Below are 12,762 nucleotides of genomic sequence, written 5' to 3'. Positions count from 1 at the left end.
TCATTTTATTATTTGCCTATTAAAGAGAGGTTGAATTTTGGAATTTATTCACTCGTGGACTCATTGTTTTTCAAAAAGCCGAATTTGGTGAACTCACTGTCTTTGTTTTTGTTTCTGTTTACTTTTTGAGACAGTTCACCACAGCGTTGGGGGAATCTTTGTTTTTATTGGATATATTTGGGATATGGATGCTAAACCAGGAACAAGTTTATGGTTTCTCAACCATTCATCCAAATTACTTTAGAATAGAGTAAGAGAAGTACTTTACTTTATTTGGTGCAAAAGATGGCACAAAAGATGATTCCACAGAAGAGGTTTTCTCTGTGACGCACATCTATCCTTCTAACATGTTTTATTTAAGTTGCAAAACAGATTGGGATCCCTTGAGCAGGTGTCCACAGTATCAGATCTGACAGTATAGGGTCTGTTGAAGATCTATACCCTATTAAACTATACCCCGACTCTCTCCTGCTAACTTGTTTCCTGCTTATCACTTATTCTTTTGCATCCCTGTGCTGTCATGCTATCTGTTTTCTCATTTGCCAGTGATCATATGACTACCTCCACCCATGTCAGCCTTCTAGTTGAATGAAACCTTCCCCCATTTCTTCACTTATCCTATACCCTGGCCTCATGTTTTCCTCTCTTTCCCAGTGTATCTTTTTCCTTCATTGACTGAAGAGCCAATCAATGCCCACACCTTTAGTTTCCATATTCATCCCATGTTCTGCCTTTCATATGGAGCCACCATAAAACCAACAATATTGTGTAGGCCTGAGTAAAGCAATAGTGGTCACAGGTATCTTTATTTTATTTATTTATTTATTTATTTATTTATTTATTTATTTGCCATTTGTTTTCCAGGATAGTCCATTGGGCTACAAGGAACCCATTTTCAATGGAGTCCTGGGGAGAAAAGCACCGGAAAAAAAATACATAGGAAGGAAGTATAAAATCAACAGTAGTACATAGTACAGCCAACTACAAAAGCAGATCATGTATATACGTATCCATTTTTCAAGTAAATGTTACATAATACAGAAAAGAAAAAGATGTACATTCCAAATAAATTATTCAACAAGTCACATTTTTTTGGAAATTGTGGTGGGGGGATCTTTCAGTTGTAGGTAAATAACATCACAGAGGAAGGAGTACTATAGTAGGTAGTGACTGGCAAGAAATGAGTTTGGAAGAATTAAGAGGTCAGAATAGTCTGAATTTAGGTTGGATGAGAGCAAGAGCATATCCATTCAGAAGTAAGGTGAAAGTTGAGTGAGGTTTTGAATAAGGAAAGACTGTTGATGGTGCGGATAGAGGGAGGGGGGAATTCCAGAGGCATACTAGAGAGAAGGACACCAGGTGATTCCCAGCTGGACATGAAGGTTTATGCAATTTAATTAGTTTTTGGCAATTAGATCTTAGTGATCTATCTGGTTTGTACATTTCAAAGATGTGTGCTAGGGAGGGGCAGAGAGATGGGATGTGAATGAGTTTGTGTGCTTGGATAAGCTGGGTATAGGTGAGGAGGTTAGGTAGCTCTAGCCAACTTAGTTAGTGAAGGGAATTACAGTGGTGGGAGGAGGCTCTATGACCAGCAGCAAATTTTCATATCTTGTTATAACAGGATGAGAGTTTTGAAGTAAGGGAAGAATGAAGGCTAGCTAGGATAGGCACACCGTATAAAAGGGGTGGGATAATATATGTATTGGCTAGTGTAATCCTGGTGGTGGGAGAGATAAAGCAACTATGGCGGTAGAGCATACCTAGCTTTTTAAATGGACCTCACTGTTGACTTAATTTCCACTTGTTATGAGTTGACTGAAGCTATTGAATAGGAACTGTATTGTTTGGTTATCTGTACTATGAATGTGGCTACTGTGTTGTAATTGCATTTTTGGTCTACTCTAATTCACAGGCTCTGCTCCAAAGTTATATGTAATACTTTACAGTGCCTTTTATCTTATTGACATATCAGAGTATTGTAGCTGTGGGATAGATATTTTGAGTTGATATGTAATTGATGGAACTGCTCCTAGGCTTTAGGACTTTCATTGTGATTTCTTAGCCTGCTGTTGATCTGGTTATTGATGCTTTCTTTAATCAATAGATGTCTGACATATTACATGTTTATATCTATTCCTAATGCTGATGAATGATATCTGACCAAGTGTTTTGTTTTTGTTCTACTACGTCTGTACTGCTAATGAAATGTATCCCTTGATGTGAGAGTGTTCAATCTCGCCGTTTGTTCTTACACATGGGTGTCGGAGCCGATCCTCGGCTCCGAGTCGGCCGCTTAGCAAAGCTTTGCATCCAGAAGAAGCTCGAGACCAACATACCTCCCACAATTCCCTCTGCCTTTACCTCAGATCTAGTTTGCCGCTGCAACCGATCGCATCGTTCTGAGGAGCTCTGAGCCAACTGGGACAGATAAGCTAAAGTTTTTCAAAGATTTTCTTCTTGAAAACTTTTAGAATTATAGACTTTATTTAGTGTGTGTGTGTGTGTGTGTGTGTGTGTGTGTGTGTGTGTGTGTGTGTGTGTGTGTATGGTCTGGTCTTCCTTTCGGCTATATATAGTGTATTTTTACATATATATTTAGTTTAGGTTTACCTAAGGCCTACCACACCTACTAAACTCGGATTTGGGTACTTGATATATTACTGCTGTGACTTCTCACTAATTTGACAGTGTTTGTTGACAATCTACAATACTTTACTTACTTACCTTTCTTACAGAATGTCAGAGAAAGTTAAATCAGGATTTAAGAGATGTCAGTGTGGGCAGAAGATGTCCGTCACCGACAACCATAGCTCCTGTGTCTACTGTCTTGGCCCTCTCCATCTTCAGGAAGACTGTTCCATATGTCATTCCTTTAGTAGAAGGGTCATGACAGATAGGCGCAGGAAGCTTATGGACAGAGGTCTTTTGAAGCCTGCCTTCCAAGAGGCTTTAGACAAGTCAGACCAGACTTCTAAATCCTCAAAGGAGTCGAGGACTTCGGAGCCCATGTCATCGGCTCCAAGTTCCTCTTTTAAAGTTCGTTCACCGGTTCCACAGACTTCGGGGCCGAGTGTCGAGCTGCTGTCTGTCACCGAGCCTCGAGTCTTGGAACCGGTGACGGAGCTTCCACCTCCTGCTCTTTTGAGGTTGGCACTGTCCTCGATTCCTTCGACGCGATCTTCCAGGCCTCTCTCCGACACCGACGTAGATCGTGTGGTGCAGAAGCTAATGGAAAACACGGCCCTGTCCAAACTCATTGCAGTCTCCTCTCAGTTAGTGTCGAGACTCGAAGGCCTTCCTTTATCTCCATCTGATCCTCCTCCGAGGCCTACTCAGCCCTCGGAGCCGGGAGACGTTGATCTGGTGATAGTGGAGCCCATGGTGCTGGAACCTTCTCTTTCTCTGTCGGCACCGTTGACCTCGACTCTGTCTGAACCACTACCGGACTCGCCGTCGATCTATCCTTGGTTCCGGGACCGAGAGTCAAACCGATGTTTCTGTGCCGACTCTCCCTCTCGGCGCCTCGGCACGGATAACCTCAGCTCCGTCCTCGGGGTCGGTGCCCTTGGCTTCCGCATCGGACATACCTCCGTGTTCTTCGGAACCGGGGGATTCCTCGGCTTGGGGTCCAGGGGCCTTTGACCTTATGAGAAAGGTATTGTCTTCTCAGATAACTACTTCAGCAGAAGCAACTTCTCCCTCCCATAAAGGCCCATTGTCCTCTTCTGCACCTACGACTACACAAAAGCGTCGAGCACCAGTGTCTCAGCCACTCCCAGAGGGAGCCCCTTCTTCCTCGGAGGCTTCATCGGATGCCCCCCCCCGATGACGTCCCGAGGAAAAGATTGTGCAAGAGGAGGCACTTGGATTCTCCACAAGAGTCCTTAACATCAGACACTGACTTAGATGAGTCAGAAGGGTCCCCAAAATCACCCTCAGAGGATGTCTCCTTTTCTGACATCCTGGAGATCCTGAAACAGAGAGGTGATTGGCAAGCCCTACCCCCTTCTGAGGATGAGTTGGTTTTGCTGAAGGCATTTGGTGCTCGCCCTTCTTTCTCCTGGGTCACTCCGCCCTTCGACGAGTTAATGGATTTAATTGCTCGAAGGGCGTGGGAGGCACCTGACACAGTGGAGCCAGTTCCCAGGAAGCCTAATAAATATATAACGGCCCCTCAGGATAAGTCATACCTCACTAAGGGAGTTCCAGTGGACGCTATGGTGGTGGCAGCTGCCACGAAAAAGGAGATGTCTGACTCTTCCTCATGTGTCCATCCTCCTAAAAGAGATTTTAGGACCATGGACAGATATGGGAAACGCATTTTCAGTTCAGCGACTTTCTCCATGCGATCGCTGAACTATTTGATACATTTCACACGATTACAGAGGGATCTAGTCAAAGAGTTGGGAGATACCCTCCAGGGTACTACAGATGCTGCTGTCTCAGATAAGGTTACAGCACAGCTCAATACCCTTACATCTATTGTGAACTTGTCCATGAGGCTCATCTCGTATGCAGCCGAAGGGTCGAGTATGGCTGCGGCTTCAGCGATTGCTCTTCGTAGACAATCCTGGATGCACCTGTGCTCCTTTGCGGAAGCCTTCAAGTCTTCCTTTACTAACGCCCCCTTTGATGGTGCCACTCTCTTTGGCCCCAAAGTAAAGGAGACCCTGACCCGGTGTGAGCAAGAGGGAAAGACTCTGTCTGCTGTCGGAGTCCGTTGTTCCACCCCATCCAGACCATACCCCAAAGGGCAACGAGGTGGGAAAATGTGGTTTCGTAAACCCCAGCGTTCTTTTCCAAGCACACAGGGTGATGCCCCCTCCAGAGGCAGGGGGGGCAGAAGTGGAAGATGCCGCCCTGGTGGCAGAGGGGGTCCGCAGAACCAAGGCGACAGGGATACCATCCCTGGGAAGCCTTTTCAGCACTCCTGAAAGGAGGCCCGACTGTCCTGCTCTGGAGGCAGTCGGGGGCTGCTTAGCTTTATACCCTCAGGCCTGGCAAAACCTTACTTCAGACAAATGGGTAAAAAGCATTATTACCAGAGGTTACAAAATCCCTTTCTATTTCCCCCATTACCACAGAAAAGATTCCCAGATGTACCGCCCCATCTGCGAGAACCTGCAGCCATAGAAATATCAAAACTGCTAGAAAAAAGAGTCATCCAACCAGTCCCGGTGGACCAAAGAGGATCCGGAACTTACTCAAGGTTCTTTTTAGTTCCAAAAAAGACAGGGGACTGGAGGCCAATTCTGGACCTAAGCAATCTCAATATCTATGTGAAGAAAGAAAAGTTCCAGATGGTCACGCTTCAATCGATCCTTCCATTTTTACAGAAGGACGACTGGATGTGCTCAATAGATCTCAAGGACGCATACTACCACATCAAAATGGCCAGAGTGTCCAGAGATCACCTGCGCTTCCGGCTGGGAGCCAGCCACTTTCAGTTTCGGGCCCTGTCCTTTGGTCTAACCTCAGCCCCCAGGGTTTTCACCAAATGCATGGCAGTGGTAGCGTCTCACTTGAGACGCCTAGGATTCCGGGTGTTTCCGTATCTGGACGACTGGCTCCTTACTGCCACCACCGAGCGTTGACTGATACAGGCCAGGGACTAAACACTCAGCCTTTGTGTTCAGCTAGGGATTTCAATAAATTTTGAAAAATCTGCGTTACAGCCATTGCAGCATATTTCATTTATAGGGGCAAATTTAGATACCCATTCTTCGATTCTAAGACTTCCCTCCGAAAGAATAGCTTCCCTACAAAAACACATATCTCTCCTTCTATTGTCCAAGAAATCCCCAGCCAAACTAGTCCTGAAAGTCTTGGGACTCATGTCAGCTTCCCTCATTGCAGTTCCCATGGGAAGACTATACATGAGAGTTCTCCAATAGCTGCTGTTCGCACAATGGTCGTTCCAACAGTTACCACTGACACATGAAATTCACATTACGAACACCTGCAAAGCACACCTGTCTTGGTGGTTACAGAATCACAATCTCATCCGCGGACAGCCGTTTGTGTTACCCACACCAACAGTCACAGTGACCATGGACGCTTCCCTGATAGGGTGGGGGGCATCTTTCAGGGACAGACAGTCCAAGGCGAATGGACCGGTTTAGAGTACAACCTGCACATCAATGTCCTGGAGATGAGGGCAGTGTTTCTAGCATTGCAACATTTTTCTCCCCTTCTACCTCTAGGGACCATTGCAGTTCAAACGGACAACATGTCCGTAGTTTGGTACATAAACAAGGAGGAACCAAGTCTTACCAGTTGTGCAGAGAGGCCAAGAGAATTTGGCAATGGGCAGAGTCCACGGGTCGCTTTCTGATAGCAATGCACATCCCGGGGTTATCCAACGTTATAGCAGACAGGTTGAGCAGAGCCATCCTGTTACCTCACAAGTGGTCCCTCAACCAGATGATAGCGGAAAGGATATTCCGCAAGTGGGGCCAGCCTTGCTGCGATCTGTTTGCATCTCCAAAGAACACCAAATGCAGAAGCTACTTTGCCCTGTTACCCCCTCCAGGGGATGTCTCCATGGATGCTCTGATTCACGATTGGCCCCCGGGTCTCCTGTACGCTTTTCCCCCTATACCTCTGATACCGAGATTTCTCCAGAAAGCCAAGGATCTAGAAAGGACTATAATTCTCATTGCCCCATTCTGGCCTCATCAGATTTGGTTTCCCTTTCTTCAAGCACACCAAATACGGGAGCCCTGGATTCTGGACCCGGTGCCAGACCTACTGACTCATTCGTCAGGAACTCCCCACCCGTCGCTCCTGTCCCTCAGGTTAGCAGCTTGGCTGCTCCGTTTCCCTTCTTAGCCAGGTCTGATCTCTCTCCGGCAGTTCAAGACATTCTAGTAGCCTCTCATAAGGCTTCCACTACTAAAATTTACACCAGTAAGTGGAAACATTTTGTCTACTGGGCGACTGTACAGCATTTAGATCCCTTAATAGCCCTGCTAAACAAGGTTTTAGAGTTCCTATCCATGCTGTTTCACCAAGGAGCCTCTACTGCCACCTTGAGAGTTCAGTTGGCTGCTATTTCTAACTTTCATGTAGGAGAGAATGGAGCGCCCATTATGGCTCATAGGCTTTGTAAAGCTTTTTTGAAAGGCTTTTTTCATCTTAGACCAGTGATTAGGTTTCCTACAGCTCCTTGGAATCTAAATCTCCTGTTATCCCAACTAATGTTACCACCCTTTGAACCAGCTTCTTCCTGTTCCTTAAAGTTCTTGTCCTGGAAAACTCTCTTCCTAGTAGCTATCACCTCAGCCAGACGAATATCGGAACTTCAAGCTCTCTCCATTAAACAGCCATATTTAATTTTTCACCAGGACAGGGTATCTTTACGCACCAACCCTTCTTTCCTCCCTAAGGTTTGTTCAGTTAACAACATTAATCAATCCATTGAGCTTCCCACATTTTTCAAAAATCATTCCAATAAGCTGGAATATATGTTGCACAAGTTGGATGTTCATAGACAACTCAGATTCTACCTAGACAGAACTAAAGACCATAGGAAAGCAAACCAACTATTTATAGCCTTTGCGGACAACAAAAAGGGCATGGCAGTGACGAAGCGTACTCTCTCCAAATGGCTAACTGATTGTATTACCTTTGTTTATGCTGCTTCTAGTCAGAGTTTGCCCACCAAACCAAAAGGACATTCTACTAGATCAGTTTCTACATCTTTGGCTCATGCGGCTCGCCTGCCTTTGGACACTATTTGTGCAGCCGCCACTTGGTCTAAACCACATACGTTCATCACTCATTATAAAGTGGATAGGATTTCCAGGGACAGAGCAACTTTTGGTTCCACTGTGCTCAGGAACGTTCTTCCGTGAGTCTCTCAGGGTCATGGGGCTAGGGACGCTACCCATGTGTAAGAACAAACGGTGAGATTGAACACTCTCACATAAAGAAGTTATGTTCTTACCATAACATTCCATGTGGAGTGTTCATCTCGCCTTTGTTCTTACATCCCCACCCTCCCACCCTCAGGTCAGGAAGAACATTCAGTTTAGATGTCTGGTCTGTTTGTCTCCCACTAGTAGTCTCTCTGTTGTACTACTGGCTTGAGTTATTTACGCTCCTTGTGTATACATATGTATTCTTTGGATATTTACATTGTTGTTGCTGGATCTGGTGTTGTTTTTTGCAAACTAGATCTGAGGTAAAGGCAGAGGGAATTGTGGGAGGTAGGTTGGTCTCGAGCTTCTTCTGGATGCAAAGCTTTGCTAAGCGGCCGACTCAGAGCCGAGGATTGGCTCCGACACCCATGTGTAAGAACAAAGGCGAGATGAACACTCCACATGGAACGTTATGGTAAGAACATAACTTCTTTTTTTACCCTGTGCTATATTAACCTACTCCTTCATTTATTTCTATTTCTCTCTAGCTGTTCAAACCTACCATACTCACTTTATCTACTCCTGGCTGTGTCCTATCAGACTCAATAGATCAGCAATATCCACCTACCTATACCCGCCTGGGTATTCACCTCACCTGGAGTATCTAAGTGCCCTTGGACTAAAAGCCTAAGATTGTATGTCACTAAGTAAATTGTATTTTTCATTTCTAACCTTTACGTATATAATTGTCCACTACACATCCTAGGTGTAGTAGTTTAACTGCCAAATCTGCCAACAGCCATAGCCCTCCCTGTCTACTACAGTTGCTCTCCCCGCCTGTCTCAAAGACATTGTGCCACCTCTATTCTCCAACCACGCTAATCCTCCTTCCTTCTCCATTACTTTTTCTTTTATTGGTATCCACTACATTATCCTTGCTTGGTACTTTCAGACTTTGACCACTAGATGGCAGTCTTTACCCTCCTCTAATTCTCCTGTCTGCCACCCTCCCCACCTCATACTCTACACCTAAGTGCTTGTCGCACTTGTCTCCTTTCTTTTTTTTTTCCTTCCCTAGTCCTTTTTAACCTTACACCCTACTCTCCACAGTCCTTATAAACCCTCTATCAAACCCTCCTCTCCACCTGCTCTACTCCTAGCTTAACCATTACCCACTCTGGCCTCCCTTCTCTCTTTTTATAATTCCCCCTTCCTCACACACACATTTGCCTTCTACCTTACTAATTTCTGTTTTTGCCTTCTACCTTACTGATTGTTTTTTCTCACTGCTTTTTCCTTTCTTTGCTGTGCCCCGCTCCGTTCGCCCTTCGGGCTCACTCCACTCCTCTACCCCAAAATCTCACCCACTCCCAGTACCCCTAATCTTATACTTGCTTAGCCACACCCCCAATTTTCTCACATCCTAATTTCCTGCCTCGTTCACACTTAAAACTCTCCACTCCTATCTGACTGCCACACCCCATTCCCTACCTTCCTAATACTAATCTCCAACCTTGTCAAGCTCACCAATCTCAACATGCCCTTGCCTTTTAAACTACTTTATCTACTCCTGCTACTTAACATCCTTCTTTTATACTATACCCTTACTTCCTATGAGTACTACACCCTCAGCAGATCTCCTAGCTTAGCTAAACACACTAGCTGTGTCCTTCCCCTACCTGAACAAACCTACATTAACCTCCTGTCATCCTGCCCTTACCTTCCCACACACTATCACAGAGTACTCCATAACAAGTATCACACAACTAGAAAGTTCTACCTAATACCCTCTAAAAACTAAAATATTTCCTCTCCCTCAAACACTCTTACTGTTACACGGAGACATTCACCCCAACCCTGGCCCAAATAATTCCCTCCTCCACACCCTCTCAAACCAAACTACTAACAATTTGAGTTCACCTTTCTCTTCTAACTCCCTTTCAATAGCACACCTAAATATTCGTAGCATTAACAATAAAATTACACAACTCCATGCTTTAATTGACCTCTACTCATTTGATATTCTCTGTCTTACTGAAACCTGGCTTAAACCAGGTACCAAAGACAACGAAATTACTCCCCCTGGCTATAGCATTTTAAGGCGGGATCGTCTAAACAAAAAGGGTGGTGGAGTTGCTTTACTGTATAAATCTGAACTACAGGTGTCCTCTATTGACTCCTTACCTCCCCCCTGCCAATGCTGAAATACTCTGTAGCAAATTCCAAGTAAATAAAAGAAAAGCCATATATATAATATCTTCCTATATCCCTCCTGGCAACAACTTGGATACTCTTGAAAAAATTCTCAGCTGGCTCTCCTGCAGCTTTCCTCAGGAAACCATACTGTTAGGAGACTTCAGTATTGATTGGAATTCCTGCATATCACCCAAACCCACCTATCCCCTCAACCTCTTTAATTTTCAACAAACAATAAACTCCCCAACTAGGATTCACAAATCTACCAATAAACAAGCCATCTGAGACTGGATATTGGTCAACAATAATCCTCTCTCTTATAAAACTGGTATATTCCCTGACAATATCCGCGACCACCTTCTCACCTATATCACTAAACAAACAAATAATCTCAATCAGGCCAGCTATCATACTATACGTAACAAAAAAAACTTTAACCTTCCTATTTTCCTCAATGAACTCAAACAATGTAACTGGTCAGCTCTAAAACACCTTCCACTGGAGGAAGCAGTGGCCCATTTCAACAACACATTCCTCCAAATTCTTGAGCATCAAGCCCCCTCACGCTTAATTAGAACAGGATCCAAAGCTGCCCCTTGGCTTTCTAAATAAACCAAGCAAACAATGCTATTAAGGAATGAACTATGGACAAAATGGAGAACTATTAAAAACCCAACTGACCATCAAAACTTTAAACACCTTAGAAATACCACAAAAAAACTTACCCATCTTGATAAAAAGAATTATTACCCTCAATATCAAGAAAATCAAAATCATAACCCCCAAAAATTCTGGTTAGGAATCAATAAACTGCTCCATCCAGGAAATACCAAAACACCTACTCCAGCTAACTTAGCACAGACCCCACCCGACTTAATAGCCAATACATTCAACAACTTCTTCACTGAAACAGTCACCTCTCTTTCAAAGAACATGACTCCCCACACTTCCCTTAAAAACACCTCCCCTCAAAATAACACCCCCACTCTAACATTCAGTACAGTCTCCACAACCTATATACAAAAGTTACTCTCAAAACTTAAACCATGCACTCCTTCAGCTGACCAACTACCAGCTGAATATCTGCAGCTAGCATCAGCAGAACTAGCATAACCAGTCTCCATTTTAATTAACAGAACAATAACCAAATCTACTATCCCTTCCCTCTGGAAAGTCTCCCATATCATTACTCTGCATAAAGGAGGAAACTCTAATGAACTTTCTAATTTCCGTCCTATAGCCTTATTATCACCACTATCTAAAATCATGGAGCGTTGTATACACCAACAACTTTTACATCATCTTTTACATAATAGCCTACTTTCAGACTCCCAACATGGCTTTAGACCTTTCCATAGCACTTCCACTGCTCTTCTCTCCGTCCCATAGCCTTATTATCACCACTATCTAAAATCATGGAGCGTTGTATACATCAACTTTTACATCATCTTTTACATAATAGCCTACTTTCAGACTCCCAACATGGCTTTAGACCTTTCCATAGCACTTCCACTGCTCTTCTCTCCTTCACAGACACTATCAACAAAAATCGCAATAACAACCTATACTCTTCTGCTTTGTTTCTTGACCTCCCTAAAGCCTTTGATATGGTCAACCATCAACTTTTGCTAGACACTTTGAAATCTCTCTCACTTGAACCTTCGGCATTGCACCGGTTTGACTCTTATCTGAAAGATAGACAACAAGCAGTCCTTTGGGACAGCCATCTCTCCTCTCCCGATCACTGTTGGTGTCCCACAAGGATCCACCTTAGGACCCCTTCTCTTCTCCATATTTATAAATAACCTATTTCACTCCCAACACCCTCATGTATTCAATATGCAGACAATTCAACTCTCATCTGTTCTGCTGTATCTCCAGCTGAACTTCATTCTTCCACCCAAAAAGTCTTTACAGCAGCAGAAAAATGGTTCCAAGATATCTGTCTCCTCCTTAATCCCAAAAAAAACTAAATTATTACTTTTCTCTCCAACCCTTAAATCTGCCCCCTCTTTCCTTTTCTATTGTGTCTGACAATGGCACTATCATTACACCTGATAGTTCCGCTAAACTACTAGGTGTTACAATAGATAATCAACTAAACTTTGATTATCACATTGACCTAACTATCAAAGTTGTTAATAAAAAGATAGGTGCCCTTTCTAACAGCAACCACCAGGGTGTCTTTAGCCCAAACTCATCTTATCTCTACATTATTATATGCCTCCCCATCTTTTATAAACCTTTCAAAATCTAACCTTCATAAACTTGCCACAGCCTACCTCAGCATTGCCAGGTTTGCCACAGGTTCCCCATTTCTCACACATCATTGTGTTAACCTCAAAAAGTTTGACTGGCTTGAACTTCAAAATCTCATTCTTCTACATTAATTAGTTCGTACCTATAAAATTCTCCATTACCCTTCTAATACACCCATACTAAATAAACCTGTTGTCCCTTACAGGAATCTTACTTCCCTTCGCTCAGCTAACAAATTACTAGTGGCCACCCTCAAAACACACAATAAAGCTGGGGTCTCCTTGTTTACAAATACCATTGGCTCATACTGGAACAAACTTCCCATAGAACTGACCACTCTAGGCTCATCACAACTTTTCAAAAAACAACAAGAAACTATTTTAAAACTCACTGGCTATGCCCTTGCTCGAATCCTGACTGACCTCAGCTTCCATCTCTCTTT

General features: G+C 43.8%; 1 protein-coding gene across 1 annotated transcript in view; it reads left to right on the top strand.

The window, feature by feature from the left end:
* Positions 1–12,762, top strand: part of LOC122793921 (latent-transforming growth factor beta-binding protein 4-like) — a 2,484,519-nt gene that overhangs the window by 1,882,484 nt on the left and 589,273 nt on the right. The window lies entirely within an intron of this gene.

This window comes from Protopterus annectens, chromosome 1.part0 (assembly GCF_019279795.1).
Source record: "Protopterus annectens isolate FY-2018-M chromosome 1.part0, PAN1.0, whole genome shotgun sequence".
Lineage (NCBI taxonomy): Eukaryota > Metazoa > Chordata > Ceratodontiformes > Protopteridae > Protopterus > Protopterus annectens.
This window is presented reverse-complemented; position numbering and strand designations above follow the sequence as displayed.